Below are 16572 nucleotides of genomic sequence, written 5' to 3' on the forward strand. Positions count from 1 at the left end.
CATTGCGACGGGAAGGCAGCGGGAATTTGGTTGATAACTGTTTAGTTCATGATTGCCTTGGTCGCTTTTACATGGTCTTTTGTGACAATTTTTTGCATATGGGTATAGAGTAGTTGTGCAGCTACAATGTATCCACCATTATTCACCATTATTTAGAGCTATATGAATTCTTTGGATGCACAAAAAAATTGTCTCAAACTTGGTATAGATTCGCAGAGGGCATTTGGCTCTTTAAAATAATTTACTATTTACTAATTACAAATAAAGTAACGTAGCAATTCACAACAACTTTCAATGAGAATTGACTACAAAGTGATATTTGTTGTCAAATATTCATCACTTCAAATGAAAATTTGTCATGCAGAATGCCAAAACCATATAACTAAAAATTGTATAAATTGACTTTTAAAAGTCAAACCGCACATGTTAAACATATGACCCATGGGATTATTTCCCCTAAAATACAGATACTGTTAATTTGTGTAGTAGAATGCTGGTTATAGTTGATAGTTAATATAATAAAATAAATGTGTATATGGCAAAAGGTAACATAAAGAAATTAACAACAGTTGATCAAGAAACAAAAGTAGTTGCAGATAACGAATGAAAGAACAATCAAACAAACATGGTAAACAAATTTTGATTTTAGCCAGCCATAATTAACCACTATGTAAGAGTTTATGTCATTAGGTGAACAAAAGTCAACCTGCCCATTCAAAACTTGACCGATTTAAAATATAAACTGAATTTTGACGTTTAAAAGTCAAACTGCACCATGTAAAACATATGACCCATAAGTGTAGCCATGCAAGTTGAGGCTACATTTATATGGTAATCTTACAATTAGTTGTTGAACACATTCATTACCAGCAGCATTCACAAGAGTTTCCTCCAGCACCAGAGTACATGTCTGTCCATTATTGTCAAAAGAGTAAAATATATTTGCAACTACAAAATCGAATCTTGAGCCAACTAATGACCTTAGAAAGTGATTAATGATTTAGGCCAATTAACATAACTACATAACCATAAGCAGGAAACTGAACAACAATTCAAAAAACTAAAGAAAAAAATAACCTCAACAAATAACAAAAAGTTACCTTTGAGCTTCAATGACTGACGACTAATGAATGGATATCGGCAATGAGCAATCCATTCAATGAAATTAAACTACCTTGCTAGCAACATAGAAAGTTCAATAATTGAATTAAACCAGAATAACACATACAAATCAGTATAGACTCAAATAAAAGGAAAACAATTTGCATCGTCAACATATAAACTAAAATTTTGGTGAGCATATCATTATAATGTAAGATACAACATTATGGATATGTGAATGTATCCAGTATTTGAAGAGCAAACACTTGAAACAAAATTGAACTAACTCAAAATATACCTAGACTCACCGGTGCAAAAAGAGCTTCAAGAGCCTGAAGCTATTCAATACCGACTTTGATAGCACTTCCATCTGGCAGCTGATGCATTTTTACCATGACTATTTACAACAAATAGTAAAAAGTATTAACCTTGAAAAATGTAACAGTCTGGCTCCATTTTTTGTTTAAAATATCAAGACTTTTACTGTTGATATTTGGGTGAAAAACCTATGCGTTGAATGCCACCTACAAAATAATGGAAGACTTGTGTATCATAGGGTGAAAACGAGCCCATAAACATATCTGTAATTTAAGAAATCCTTGGATCGGTCAGACCTGAATTTTTTTTACCTGATTTAAAGCCGTATAAAAATCTTTTAATGTAAAATATATTAACTATGTTAGTTGTATGCTCATCTTAAACTTAGAGAGTGAACTAAGCTATTCGTTTATAAAACAAATGCGTTTGATTTATAGCGGGTTAAGTATGGAATGATTCAGGGACTGTTGCGGGTATGTAGTTTTAAAGTAATTTACTAATTCAGTCGGTATGGATTTGGTTCATTAATATTATCATATTATGAAAGTGTAAGCATATTAAAGTAGCTGCTCAGCAAATATTTGGCCATTAATATCCAACAAATCGGATCGTTCAATTCCTGGTCCTCTAGGCTTTGCAGTAATCAAAAGGCCCGTTCTGCATCTTCAATATCTCGTACGAATCTATACCAATGTTTACTTATGTTATCGGATACAATGCGTCCTCAACTTCCATGGCCATATCTACAAGATGATCATTGCATTAACTATTTGATCACCGCCAAAATATTAAATCATCATCATCATCGTACTCAGTATATCCCACCAATAGCAAAGCTATGGTAGGGTCTGAGGAGGGTAAGATGTAGGCAGCCTTACCTCTACCCCATAGGGATAGAGAGGATGCTTCCGGTGAGACCCCCGGCTCGATAATAGTTTTGCATCAAGCCTTGGACATAAGGCACATAGCACTCAATCATCGGGACACCGGCTGATCGGTGCATGTACCCTTATCTTTCAGCTATCAACGCCACTACATGATGCCTGATTAACCGATAAATGGTGAAAGTCGATTGGTTTAATACAACATTGTACCTTTTATGATGTATATTTTTTTGTAAACAAAAAAAAAGTTAAAATTTACAAACAAATCTGCAGAATTATGTGATAATTTGATTCATTTTTGGCACCAGGAGCTTTTCCCAGGTCAAGAAGGAAACAAGATGCATTTAAAGCACAAAACTTATTCATTTTTGGCTTCGGTTTGACCTAAAAACCGTCAAAATCGAACCGCGAATACCCATATACGCGACCGATTGAACATGAAGATGAAAGACAATACTAAAGACTAGAGGGAGATTGTTAGACCCTATTTTGTTAACATAGTCTTTTGTATTATCTTGTTTACTTATATTGTAATGAAGTTGTCTTTCATCTTTCTTGTATGTTTGGGCCATAGGCCATCGTAAACAAAAGCCTATTGGGCCGAAATAATGAAAAAATTGTGCATGGAACTTGCACGATAAATAGTGCAAGCTTCCATGCATAACTTACCTTTTTTACAAACAAGTAATCTTATCGTTTCACTAATTCACCCACTACCCTACTATCTTTCCATAACCGGAAATAATCAAGCCCCAACAAGATCCGAGATCTCGGTTTACTTGAGTGTGATCTTCACTAACTCTCAAGGAGATTTATCCAAGAACACGTTGTTTGATCCTGTATCTTGGACCTAGAAAACCGTCCGAAAATACCAGGCTCTAAATAACGGTTGTCTTACAAAAATTCGGTATAACCGGTGGTACGTACCGGTTTTTAAAACATTACCCTATACAGAGAGTGACCCATACCCCTTCTATTTCACACCATAACCGCCTTACCATCTCACCAAAGAAGAAATAACAATAAACAAATATATAAATAATATCGAATTCAAAACCTATTAACCTTCATTTATCATATTTACCAAATATAATAAATAGATAATATAATTTTGGTACGTTATCAATTTACACCGTAATATTAGACATCTCATAAAAACTTAACTTCAGTAAAATTTTTCTAACATTAGGTCATGAGGTATATATTCATGCTTCTTAATTCTACATAGGCAGCATATCACCTAATTTACTCTATTTCACTCCACCTCACCCTAAGGAAATTGTTTAACCCCAATTTACCTCCCTTTATTTAATGTTAAATTATTGGGTTGTGTGTGAAGAGGATTTTAAGGACCGTTAACGTTTTAACACACCTTGCATCCTTAACCCATAAAGGAAGTGGTATACCACTCGTTAACCTTGCCAATGCACCCAGCTTTAATGCCTTGGGCGTTAAAGTATATCCATAAGCCTTATTTAAGTAAACCATTCTAACATCTGTCTGTTATCAAATGAATATTCTACCAAAAAAAAAACAAAACAAAACAAATGTCATATAATTCTTTTTAAACGTTGTGAATTGTAACATTTTGTTTTCTACTTAAAAGTGCTAATTTTTTTAAGCCTGTTAGGTTTCTAACCTAGTAATATATATTAAAAAATATCATAATGCCCTTATATAAAACACATGACAGTATGTAAACGTGGATTGATTGTGTCCAGGTTTGCAGATTACACACATAATTTAGAAAACCTATTTGTGATCTTATCAATTAATTAACTTTTTTTTTTTATTTTTGTGTAGGGCATCTACCATTATTTATACAAGAACTAGTAATAACAACCATATTGCGGTGGTAGTGTATAAAACCATGTATTTACACATCTACTCCCATTGAAAGCATGAAGTTACCATCACTGCCACCTTCGGTCACCATCCTTTCTCTCGTGGCCAGTAACTATCATTAACCATTAAAAAAACCCAACAAATAGCATACGTAAAACGTTGAACCGCACACGCTCGTTGCGTTGTGTTAGCACACAAAAGTTAGACCGGAACAAAATTTTTTAAAAAAATAACTAAGTCAAATTAACATTTACGCGCTGCAAAGGGGCCGATAAACGGGGAAACATTAAAAAATTGTAAAAGATGAAAAATATATGAGACCAAAATTAAAAGTGGAAAAATGTTAGGCGCTAAAAGTGAAAATATTTTGTGACATATTTATAAATTATGAAAAGTGCAAAGCAAAAAAATTAAAATTGAAAAGTTGATTAGAAAATTGCTAAAGCACAATGTACAAGTATATATGCATACAAACTCTCACAAATTATATATATAAATAACTTATTGTTGTTGGTAATCTAAATAAACAATCGAATTATATGGCCACCCAAAAATCCTTCCGAGAAGTTGAGCTACCTGAGCAAAAACCTCAGGACGACGGAACTCTATTTCCGGCGGTGTTATCCCCGAACACCACCGCAACATAAGTCTCAGCTTTCGAAGATGTGATCAGAACTCATAAGCCATGGCTGGAGTCTCTTCTCCTCAAAAGTGGAGCTATTCTCTTCCGAGGTTTCCCGGTTACATCTCCTTCCAACTTCAACAGCGTTGTCAAAGCTTTCGACTTCCCGGAATTGAGTTACTCGGGTGGTGTAGCCCCTCGAACGCAAGTCGTTGACCGCGTTTACACAGCAAACGAAAGCCCCCTCGATAAGGCAATTCCTTTTCATCACGAGATGGCTTATGTAAGTTCCATGGTTAATTGTCCGGTTCGGTTAAGTTAGTCATGGTACGTACTGTTAATTCGGATATTTTCTCACACTACGTATAAGCATGCAAGCTAATTTATGAACACAATCAATATACTATCTTGTTTATACTTTATCTGTCATTAACCTCGCGCATCTAAATATAGAAGTTTACGTAACTCTATTATGAACACAATCAATATACAATCTTATTCCTAGTTTATCATTAACTAATCTCACGTATCTGTATATAGAGGTTTATGTAACCCTATTATCAACACAGCCAGTATACAAAATTATAACGTGTTTATCCGTAACTAAAGTTGCGTTTAACAGCTTCCGAATCCCCCCACCAAGTTATTTTTCTTTTGTGAAGAAGAACCAAGAATTGGTGGAGAAACTCCGATGGTCTTGAGTCATATCATATATGAAAAGATGAAAGAGAAACACCCAGAATTCATCGTGAAAATGGATTGAAGTATATCAAAATAGCAGGCGATGACGACAATCCATCATCCTACGCCGAAACTAGTTGGAAATCGGCATTCAAGACCGGTGACAAAAATATTGCAGAGGAAAGGGCGGCAAAGCAGGGGATAAAGCTGGAATGGATGGAGAATTCTGTAAAACTAATTTCAGGTACGCTTCCGGCGATTAGGGTGGACAAGATGAGTGGTCGGAAAACATGGTTCAATAGTCTTGCGGTTAGTTATTGTGGGCCAGCGACTGAGAAAATTGGCAACCAGAATACATCGGTGGAGTTGGGTAACGGAGACTCTGTGGGTGATGATGTTGTGGAAGACCTTTTGAAAGTTATGGAACAAGAATGTGTTGCAATACCTTGGAAGAAAGGTGATGTTTTGTTGGTTAATAATTCAACGGTTCTTCATAGCCGACGACCATTAATAAAGCCTCCCCGTCGTATACTTGCTTCCCTGTGCAAGTGATTCAAAAAAGACAGATATATAATCTCGTAAAACCTCGAATATAGGGTTGTATCCAACGGTTATTGGATTATATATAGCTAGTAAAAAGGTCGTGAAAGAATAAAAGGCTTTATTCTAACATATATGAGAAATTATATCATGTGGTTTTGGAATTACTATTGTCCATCTCGATTCTCACCCTAAAAACTCATCTATCTTGATAAATATGATATTATCAGACTTGAATTAATTGATGAACTGTAAACTTGAGACATAAATAGGTTTCTTAAGATAAAATATATTTTACAAAGGTGTTTGAAAAGTCAAGAAGTTTGGCTTTCTTGTTTCAGAAAGTTGTTCATTGACATTTGGGCTAAGCTTTGGCCGAATGGTAGACAGTTGATTGTAACTTGGTTGAAGCGTTGAAATACGTAGCATTATTATTTATTAATATTCCCCAAGGTTTATGATTAAAAGACTTATGGAAAAAGGAAAACATTTGAGTATATGACATGCATAACTGATAACAACCTACCATCTCCTTTTCAATTTTCTTTGGATTACAATATTATAGTAAATAGATTAACCTAAAACATATTAATATTCTTTATAACATCCTTTAAAATCATAGTAACATGGACCAATGCTACTTAAGCATCTGGGTGTTGGGTTTTGTAGGCCTTTTATTTAGGCCCGATTTATTATTTGAAGTCCAAAAGGCAGCCGCCGTCGCTCAACCAGTCCATCACAACTAAGGTTTCGCGAAACAGTTAGCGGGTGCTTGAACGAAGACCACAAGTGTTGCAAGATCTGGTCGTGATCAGTTTTGCCGGTAGTAGACCAGGGTGGTTCGCCGGAAAACAACGAAGATCAATTTGAGGCAGAAACAGTTTTTTAACAAGTTGACCTGCTCGTGCTTTGAGGTGAGCATAATTCCCTCTTTTGACCAAGGTTTTTTCATTATAAAATTCAGATTCTTTTTGTTTAGTGTTGGGCTATTATTTGGGCTACTGTCAACATATAACCTTGGCCATTATCAAGTAACTGGGCCTAGAAAATCCATGTCCTTGACTTCGTGAAAAAGAGCAAAAGCTTAGTTTTTTTTTTAAGTTGAGTGGAAGGAGAGAGAAGAGAGAGTAAAGGAGAGGAAAACTTTTTTGTAAGGTCTTGTGCCATTAGGCATCCAAAAAAACCTATAAAAGCATCATCTATTGGAGAAGATCTAGTATCTATATCTTTAATAAAGAATAAAATATTGAGTTTGTACAAAGATAATTTACATAATTTATTGATTAGAAATAATCTTAACATGTGGAAGCACCATGATTTTGCTAGCAATGAAATCATAGTTTTAAACAAAATTTTGGCACAAGTTATATAGTGCATTAGATACTTGCAATTTGATTTATTGCAATACTTATGTATCTTATCCAGAGGAGGAACATAGGCTGTTCCTAGCGATTTGGTCTCCAAAAATTAGAGAAATATATCCAGAACTCCCACTCAAGTTTATGTCATGCCCTTAAGTACTTAATTATTGGATGTTGATATTGAAATTGATATTGATCCATTATTCCCTTGGGCTTGCATAAGTTACTATTATTAATTAGTTTGGGCAATTTTATTACGGGATCAAGAATTTGTATTTAAACATCATGTATTCAATTCGGCTGTAGGGTATCAAACCGAGCCAGTCATATTACTTGTCGTATGATGGAACGATGTCGTTATGCAGTTACCATAACTGAATTGCGAATGATCAAGACAAAAACAATCATTATGTGTAGCTTTGTATTTTCACCAACAAGAAACCTAAAGTAAGTTTGTTTACACATGTGTAGTGTTTGTTTCTTATTTCTTTTTCTCAATTCATATATCAATTTGTTGGTATCTTGGAGATGAAATTGCCACTATAAAGCGTATCTGGTAGATGAATTTTCCGTGAGACAAAAAGCCTGTCTTGAAGATTATTATGATCACTTCGATCAAATCTCCGAAAATGATAGAATGAATGAAAGAGGAAGATTCGAATTTGAAGCTTTACACTTCAATCAAAACAATCAAAAGGAAGTCGGCGTAATTACAAAATACTTTCAATATAAAAAGGGGTTTTCTAGGGACACCCCCATTTTTGCTAGAGACACCCCCCCCCCAATACGTCCTGTATAGAGGTATACGGGGCATATTGGGGCATATTGGACCTCTTTATAACCTCCCGCATAGCTCTATACGGGGCGTATTGGTGGGTGTTTTAGTAAAAGTGGGTGTCCCTAGCATGACCCATATAAAAATGCTTAGTCGGGTAAGCCATATGATTCAGTAATTGGTTCAGATATTGAAAGTTGTGTCACCTTCTTGAATATTCTACACTCTCACGATCATAATCTCAAAATTATATAAAAAAAAGCTAATAAAAGTATGGAGTTTACCCGTGCATTCCCTTATTTAAAATATATATTTGGTTAAAAATATATAGAAGAATATTGGGATAGAGTTATTAACTAAACTTTATATCTCTTTCTAGAATGTAAAATTACAATGCGCGAGCTATACACCAAACTCTACGACTTCATAGCATTTTTAGTTTGGCAATGTCGTCAACATTATCTCTAATGCACATATGTCAGCATTAATATACTATAATAGAAATGTGTGTGGGGTGTGGATATTGTATAAAGGTTTAACAAAGTTTACGTGGTAGGATGATTTTAAATTAAAATAAAAATGCATTAAAAGAAAAAAAAATACACACGAAGAAAAGTAATCGCACACATAGAGTATGTTTGGTAAAACTAGCCGGTGACTGTTAGCTGGAAGCTGTTGGCTGCAAGCTGGTAGTTGTTAGCTATAACTTTTTAGATATATTTAGGTGTTTGGAAGAGTAGCTGGAGCTTTTAATAAACTAGTTGAGCGCCCGCGCGGTACGATGGAGTAGGCGCGCAACCTGACATCAACAGCATAATCAGTGCCGGTACATAATTCACCCGATGACAATGCACACATAACCCGAATGTAGACATGTAATTCGTGCAAAGGCGGTAAGCGTGTAAACGGTGGGGAAAATCAAGAAGCAAAACTGAAATATACAGTAATTTCAAATTTATAATTTTTTAAAGTAACCTGTTTTGATCTGAATCCCTTTCTGACCCAACACTGCTGTAATCTGAAACATGTTCTGACCTGACCCTTTTCAACTTAAAACCGTACCAACACGAACCTAACTAAATTAACCCTTTTTGTATCGACTCATTCCGACCCTAATTTGGTCTTACACATGATCCGAGCTCGCCTGACTCGACTTATTGCCAATCCTAACCAGTAATCACGTAGTATGTTGATTCTTTAAGTTAAAGAAGTATAGCAATAGCGTACTCAAATTAAAGAGAATAAAATGTTTGTTTTTATGATGCAATTGTATAAAAAAAATACAAATGTGTGAAAAAGTTATGATCTCTTGAAAAGTCATGGGGGTAGTTAGTTTTGAATAAGGGTTAAATGTGTACCTATTATATAAATTAACAAAAGTTAATGGAGGTTCAACTATCAAACTTGTAAATTCAAATAAAAAACTTTTAGTTTTTTCTCAAACACTAGCGGTAGTGGTAGCGGTAGCTGTAGTGTTTAAATGCTCCTAAAATTTCCCTAACAAACATACCCATAGGCATCTGAGTTTTTTTATAAAAAAAGTCAATTTTTTAATAAAGTTTAGCAATAGGGTATTCTAATTCTAAAAAAGAAATAATAAAATAAAATTAATGAGACTAAAATGCTTGATTTTATGGTGTAGTTTTTTCTTATTAATAATGTTGTATAAAAAATTTATCAACGTTGTAAAAAAGCAAAGAGAACTTGAAAACATTATAAAAAAGAGCGTGGTAATACAATTATGTCATTGGCTTTTTTTTAGGAAATCAATGGCACATAATCCTTCTCATTTGTATCATTAAAAGCCTTTAGGTGGAGAGAGTTGTGGTCGGGTAGTGGCTCACGGATGATTGTCACTGCGGTGAACACCGCCACCACCCTCCTGATTCTTGCCGCGCTGTGATTTTAAGGGCAGTTTTACCCGAGCATTTTTTTTTTATGAAACTCACATTGACTAGCCAACGGCTAGTCCTAGACAAACTAGTCGTTGGCTAGTCAACGTGAGTTTCATCAAAAACATTTTTTATTTTATTTTTATAAATAACCAATCTTATACACAATCTACTCCAACCAATTTTATATCCACTCTTATAAAATTTATACCCACTGTGCTCCAATCATAAAAATGAATTTGAATTTTCTTCCCGTATATCTTCTACCCGACGACGAAGAATCCTCCAACAATAGTAGTATCCTATTTCTATATGATCTTGCCCGACAAGCTGAAGAAGAATACACCGACACATCTAGAAGAAGATATTTGGATCTTGACCGTGAAAAAGGTCTCCAAGTTCTAATGGAAGATTACTTCGTCGAGAACCTAAAATACATTAGACAGGTTTCGTATGTCGAAACGTTTATTTTTAAAATTGTAGCCGATATAGAAGAAAAGTTCGAATGGTTTCAAGAAAGTATAGACGCGAGGAACAAAAAGAGTTTTACAGCCTTACACAAATGCACTTCGGTTGTTAAACAACTCGCTACTGGTGACCTCCGGCCAATTTTAGTGAGTATTTATGTATGCCTGCAAGGACCTCACATGAATCCCTATAGTTTTTCTGCGATGTCGTCGTTAGTTTATAAGGCCAAGAGTATTTACGTAGACAGACTAGCCACGACATTGTTGTTTTGTATCAAGCACACGAAGAAAGACATCACCTTTCGGGGATGTTGGGTAGCCTTGCTTGTACGCATCTCACTTGGAGAATGTGTCCTACCGAGTTGCGAGGCCAATATATGAGAAGTGATCATCCTTATCCAACGGTCATGGTCGAAGCCGTTGCTTCAAATGATTTGTGGATTTGGCATGCACTTTGTGGTCCGTCGGGAACTAACAATGGCATTGCTGTTCTCCATTAATCTCGTCTATTTCTCACCCATCGAAATGGAATCGCGCCTTATGCTCTATTACATGTAAATGGCCGAGAATACAAAGGTGGGTATTATCTTACTGACGGTATCTAACTTAATTGGTCAACTTTTGTGAAATGCTTCATGCATCCCTATTTGACGAAGGAGCAGAGGTTCTCGAATGTTCAAGTTTCGCAAGAAAAGATGTGAAGGGAGCTTTCAGTGTTCTAAAAGCAAAATGGGATATAATTCAGCAGCTCCTACGGTGTATGACATTTAAAAGAATTCGGATTCAGACTTATACGTGCGTAATATTACACAATATGATATTAAAATATGACGGTAATATGATATCGCCAAGCTCTAGCCTACATAAGAGATCCTCCGGTTGAGTCACATTAGGACGATAGCGTGATAGATGAGTTATAAGATGCGACAATTCTTTTCCAACTACGATCGGATCTTGTATATCATATTAACTCTCTAAATCAAGGGCTTGGAACATGTAAACAAAGGCCTAAAAATACAAACTTAATAATTCAAATATAATTTAGATAATTGAAATAACAATAAACCAATCAAAAATATCACTGAAAAAGTTAACATCTATTCAATCGAAAAAGTATTTGCATTATGGTGAGTAGATAAAACTTTTCCATTTCATAGTAAACTATTTAAGTTAAATTGAAATAGAAAGTAAACATGTAATAAGCTGCACCGTTAGCTTCTTTGGATTGTAAAACCAAATCATTTATAAACTATATTGGCTGATCTTGGAGTCATAACATTGCCGTGCATAGCACGTTGAACTCGGTTAAGTAACTCCATAGCCTCAGGTGTGAGGAACCCGAAAGTATCAATGCAAAAGGAAAAAAACACATGTTGATTATCAATGCACGCTTTTTCATGTTTGATCACTTTGCATGAAGCGTTTTTTAAGACAATCTGACTCACCGTAAACACAATACTCTCCATACCCACAGGAAGAAAAACTCCCCATAGGTTCACACTAGAGGAAACATATATGTAATTTTAAAAAGATGAATAGCAAACATACAATAAGGTATTACCACTTGAAGCGTCAATGTAGTTACAACTAAATTTTTAATAAGAAATTATCACGTTTTTGTGTCATATTTTTCCTCGGATTTTTTTCAAATAAACTATGTACGTATATAATCTGATAGTGTCTAAATCTTCATAATTTCATCCAGTAAATTTGTCGGCTAAGATAACCTTTAACGTCCCCAAGTCAACCGAAAAAAGTATTAAATCGTGTTGGGTGTTTTCTAAACGACAAAAAACGTGTTCAATAGGTGTAACATATATTTTTTTTAATATATATAAAAAAAGTCAAACCAATGAGATGAAAATAAATAAGAAAATTTGTCTGTAAAATGTTTCCATTCTACTCAAATAAAGACGTACTTGAATAAAGGCAACTTATCATTTTCTTAAATAAATCAAGTATATAGGAGTCAAATAATTGGCCAGTAATTTTAAATTATTAAACACGCCATGTTAGTCTGATATCTGGGTCTTTTTGACTTTCTGTTCATCGTTGATATCCAGCCAAATAGCCGACACATACACATCTCTCTCTCTCACACATGCCCCCACCCCCCATCACATACGCATACACATATCCATCCATACGCATTAGGCATGTCAGATCTATATACATGCTGATATACATTATTAGGATAAAATAAAAACCTATTTAAGTTGAATAAACTATAAAAATTCATTTTTAACCAAATGTTTTAAATTCAGAATTTACGTTCTCCATATATATAATTGCCGTATTAATTGTTTATTGGATTACATCGAAACAGAAGGCAAGCGTGCAACAAGCTGCGCCGCTACCCCTTTTTAAATTAAGGGAAAATTCTCAAAATAGCCCAAAAGTCTTAATTATTCCCAAGTAATTTGGACTGAGAAAACACATTGAGAGAAAATCTTTATTATGAGGGAGCAAGCCAAACTCTTAAAAATATGAATGAAGCAGACCAAATATATGAATAATGTTGATGGACAAAGCCAAATTTTTGAAAATATTATGGGAGCAGACCATACTTCTTTCTTAACTTTTATTCTCAAAAGATAATCTTTTTAAACGGTTTTATTATGTTTCCTATCTGGCCCATACAAATTTTCAAATTCTTGGAAAATGTGTCTTTTTAATTTCATCTTAAAAGATACATTTCAGAGAAATTTGTTATAAGGATATGAGATTGTCTTAAAAAATATATATTATTTGTAGATAGAGGATTCTCATGCATTTTACCCGAATTCACATGCATTTGACCCGAATTCACAGGTATGGTTCTCACTATTAAATTAAAAATTAATCTCACCAAATATTTGATACGAAAATCCTATAAAATAGGGATACTAAAAATTAATATCCGATTTTTTTTTAAAAATTATTATTTATAATTAAGAACAATTTTATAGTTAAAAAAAAGGGTCATGGTTCTCACAAAACCCAGATAACTTTTAAATCGGGTTATAACATCTCATTTATTTGTAAAACTTTTTTATCATCAAACCCTATGTATATTATTAACTTCCTAACAATAGATAAAATTAAAATCCAAAAAATATATATTAATATTAGAAACGAATTATATAAAACAACCTCATAATATGAGGGATAAAAGCTAGTTAGTAATATATAAAGTGGGTTGTGCTGGGGACACCCCAAACACCTCTTAATACGCCGCGTATAGCTCTATACGCGGCATATTAGGGTCAGTACAACCTAGGACTGCAAGCAGTCCTGCTAGGTTGTCATGTCGTACTATATATATATATATATATATATATATATATATATATAGGAGAAGTATAGTTTGAAAACTTTCTTGAGTTGAGAAAACCCATGAAAACCCTATGTAACATCGGTTTTTTTTGTTACATTTAATACAAAACATCGAAAACATAAAAAAAATGTTTTGCTATTTTTTTTACATTTTTTTTAATAATTTTTATATATGTTTTCAAGAGAGATAAAATGTAAATAAACTTTAACATTTTTTATTAATTTTAATTATGGATCACAAGATTTAATCTTTAATTAAAAACATGTGGTTGAGAATAGGATTAAAGAGTATTCACAACTCAAGTGGGTTTTTATTCTAACTTAACCCTATATATAATATATATATTTTATTCAAACCTAACCCTATATAATATATATATATATAGGGTTAGGTTAGATTACTTGAGTTGTGAAAACTGGTTTGAATAATATATATATATATAGGGTTAGGTTAGAATAAAAACCCACTTGAGTTGTGAAAACTCTTGAAACCTATTCTCAACCAAATGTTTTTAATTAAAGATTAAATCTTGTGGTCCACAATTAAAGTTAATAAAAAATGTTAACATAAATATAACTTTTTCTCTATTCTAAAAACATAAAAGAAAAATTAGTAAAAAATATTAAAAAATAGCAAAACAATTTTTTTTTAATGTTTCTATGTTTTGTATTAAATGTTACATGTAACAAAACAAAAAAAAACGATGCTACATAGGATTTTCGCGAGTTTTCACAACTAAAGTGGGTTTTCATTCTATACTTTGCCTATATATATATCCAGGCATATGTAATCTTTGGAGAGAACCAATACAAATGGCCGCTGGTAGATTCTTCCAAGAAGTAGAATTACCTGAGCAAAAACATTACGGCGGAGTTCGCTTCCCGGCCATGTTGTCACCAACCACCAACACTACTTTTACTGCAGAAGCAAATGTGTGTGCGTTTGAAATGGCTATCAATGATGAGAAACCATGGCTGGAATCTCTTCTACAAAAGAGAGGTGTTATTCTTTTCCGAGGCTTCCCGGTTACCTCTCCTTCCGAGTTCAATGGCGTGGTTAAAGCTTTCGGCTATCCTGAAATCGTCTATGCGGGAGGTCGAGCACCTCGAACCAAGGTCATTGGTCGGGTTTACACCGCCAATGAAAGCCCCCCGGAGATTAAAATTCATTTTCATCACGAGATGTCTTACGTATGTTAAAAAAATTATCTTAATTTGTTCCTTCTTCTTCCTCGGTTTGGTTTCTCACGTTAAGAATTATTTGGACTAATTAGTAGGCGGTTTATGATTCAGATAAATTTTTCTAGACGCTTTTTTGAAAGTTCTTGTTTTGCAACACCAGGTTGCTTAGGTGGAAAGCCCAACTCCATAGAGTTTAGTGAAAAATTGTGACTGGTTAATTCAAGAATGAACTCTATAAAGTTCGCTTGCCACCCAAGCAAATTTGCTTAGTTCTTTTGCCACACCAACAAACTCCAAAAGGATTGTCTAGCTTGCATGAGTCAACTTGCAAGGGTAACAAGTAAAAAGCTTCAATAAACGCCTAAAACTAGTTAGTGGAATCCTATACCACTTACTAATTCAATAAAAGAATATTTGATTTATACATCATATTAGTAGTACTTGCATGGTACATAAATACTCCGACAACATGTGACTTATTTGAATCTAGGTCTGTAAATAAACCGAATGTTTGGTGAACAATCGTGAACCGTTTGGCGGGAAGTTCGTTTATTAAATAAACGAACGAACATGAACAAAAAATCTGTGTTCGTTTAATTAAACGAACGAACATTAACACATATTCCGTTCGTTCATTTATGTTCATGAACGTTCGTTTATGTCTGTTTATTATGTATTAATAGAACATAATTAAATATTATATGGATAGGTGATCTGTATTTGTTAATTTGTGTTCATTTAAGTGTTTTCATATAAATTCATTTATATTTGTGTTCATTTACATTTGTTCATGCACGTTCGTTTATCTTTGTTCAGTTATGTTCGTTTAGATTTTAAACAAACGAACGTAAATGTCCATTTTTAAATAAACGAGCATGAACATAAATATTTGTTCAATTAAGTGTCCGTGTTTTTTTAAAGTTAAAATGATCGAACACGAACACGCTCTTGTTTGTGTTCATTCGATTCGTTTACCGGTTCTCATTATTCACATCGATGAATACATCGATCTCAATCTCTAGGCTATGTCGATTTTATTTGTGTTCATTTGTGTTCATGAACCGTTCGTGAACACATAAATTTCCTTAATGAACGAACACGAACATAAAATCTCGTTCGGTAAGTGTTCGTGAGCACATTATTTGCTTAACGAACGAACATGAACAAGGCCTTGTTCGTGTTCGTTCGGTTCATTTACAGCCCTATTTGGATATGATTTTGTACTTGTGAAACAGCTTCCGAACTTCCCTACAAAGTTATTTTTCTTCTGTGAAGAAGAACCTAGAAAATCAATATCAATCAATCATGCCCAGTAAAATCCCACCGACAGCAAAGCTATAAGTAGGGTCTGGGGAGGGTGGGATGTAGGCACACCGTACCTCTATCCAAAGGAATAAAGAGGTGGCTTCCAGAGAGACCCTCGGCTCTAAGTACATGTGTATGAAGCAAAATAAAGGAAATCAAAGTTTAACAATTATATAAAAACTACTACTAATTATAATAATATTAATAATAAGATCACAGTTTAACAGCTATATAAAAGCTAATAATAATTATAATAATAATAATAATATATGTAAGGGAAATAC

The 16572-nt window shown here is 33.9% G+C and overlaps 2 pseudogenes; both read left to right on the top strand.

Annotated features, from left to right (window-relative positions):
• Positions 1-4682: 4682 nt before the first annotated feature.
• On the top strand, positions 4683-6096 carry LOC143627448 (clavaminate synthase-like protein At3g21360; annotated as a pseudogene).
• An 8518-nt stretch (positions 6097-14614) lies between these two features.
• On the top strand, positions 14615-14992 carry LOC143627472 (clavaminate synthase-like protein At3g21360 pseudogene; annotated as a pseudogene).
• The last annotated feature ends 1580 nt before the right edge of the window (positions 14993-16572 follow it).

Source organism: Bidens hawaiensis, unplaced genomic scaffold (genome assembly GCF_021521415.1).
Source record: "Bidens hawaiensis isolate Kalapana, Puna unplaced genomic scaffold, B.hawaiensis_p1.1 tig00004682_1, whole genome shotgun sequence".
NCBI classification, from domain to species: Eukaryota; Viridiplantae; Streptophyta; class Magnoliopsida; order Asterales; family Asteraceae; genus Bidens; species Bidens hawaiensis.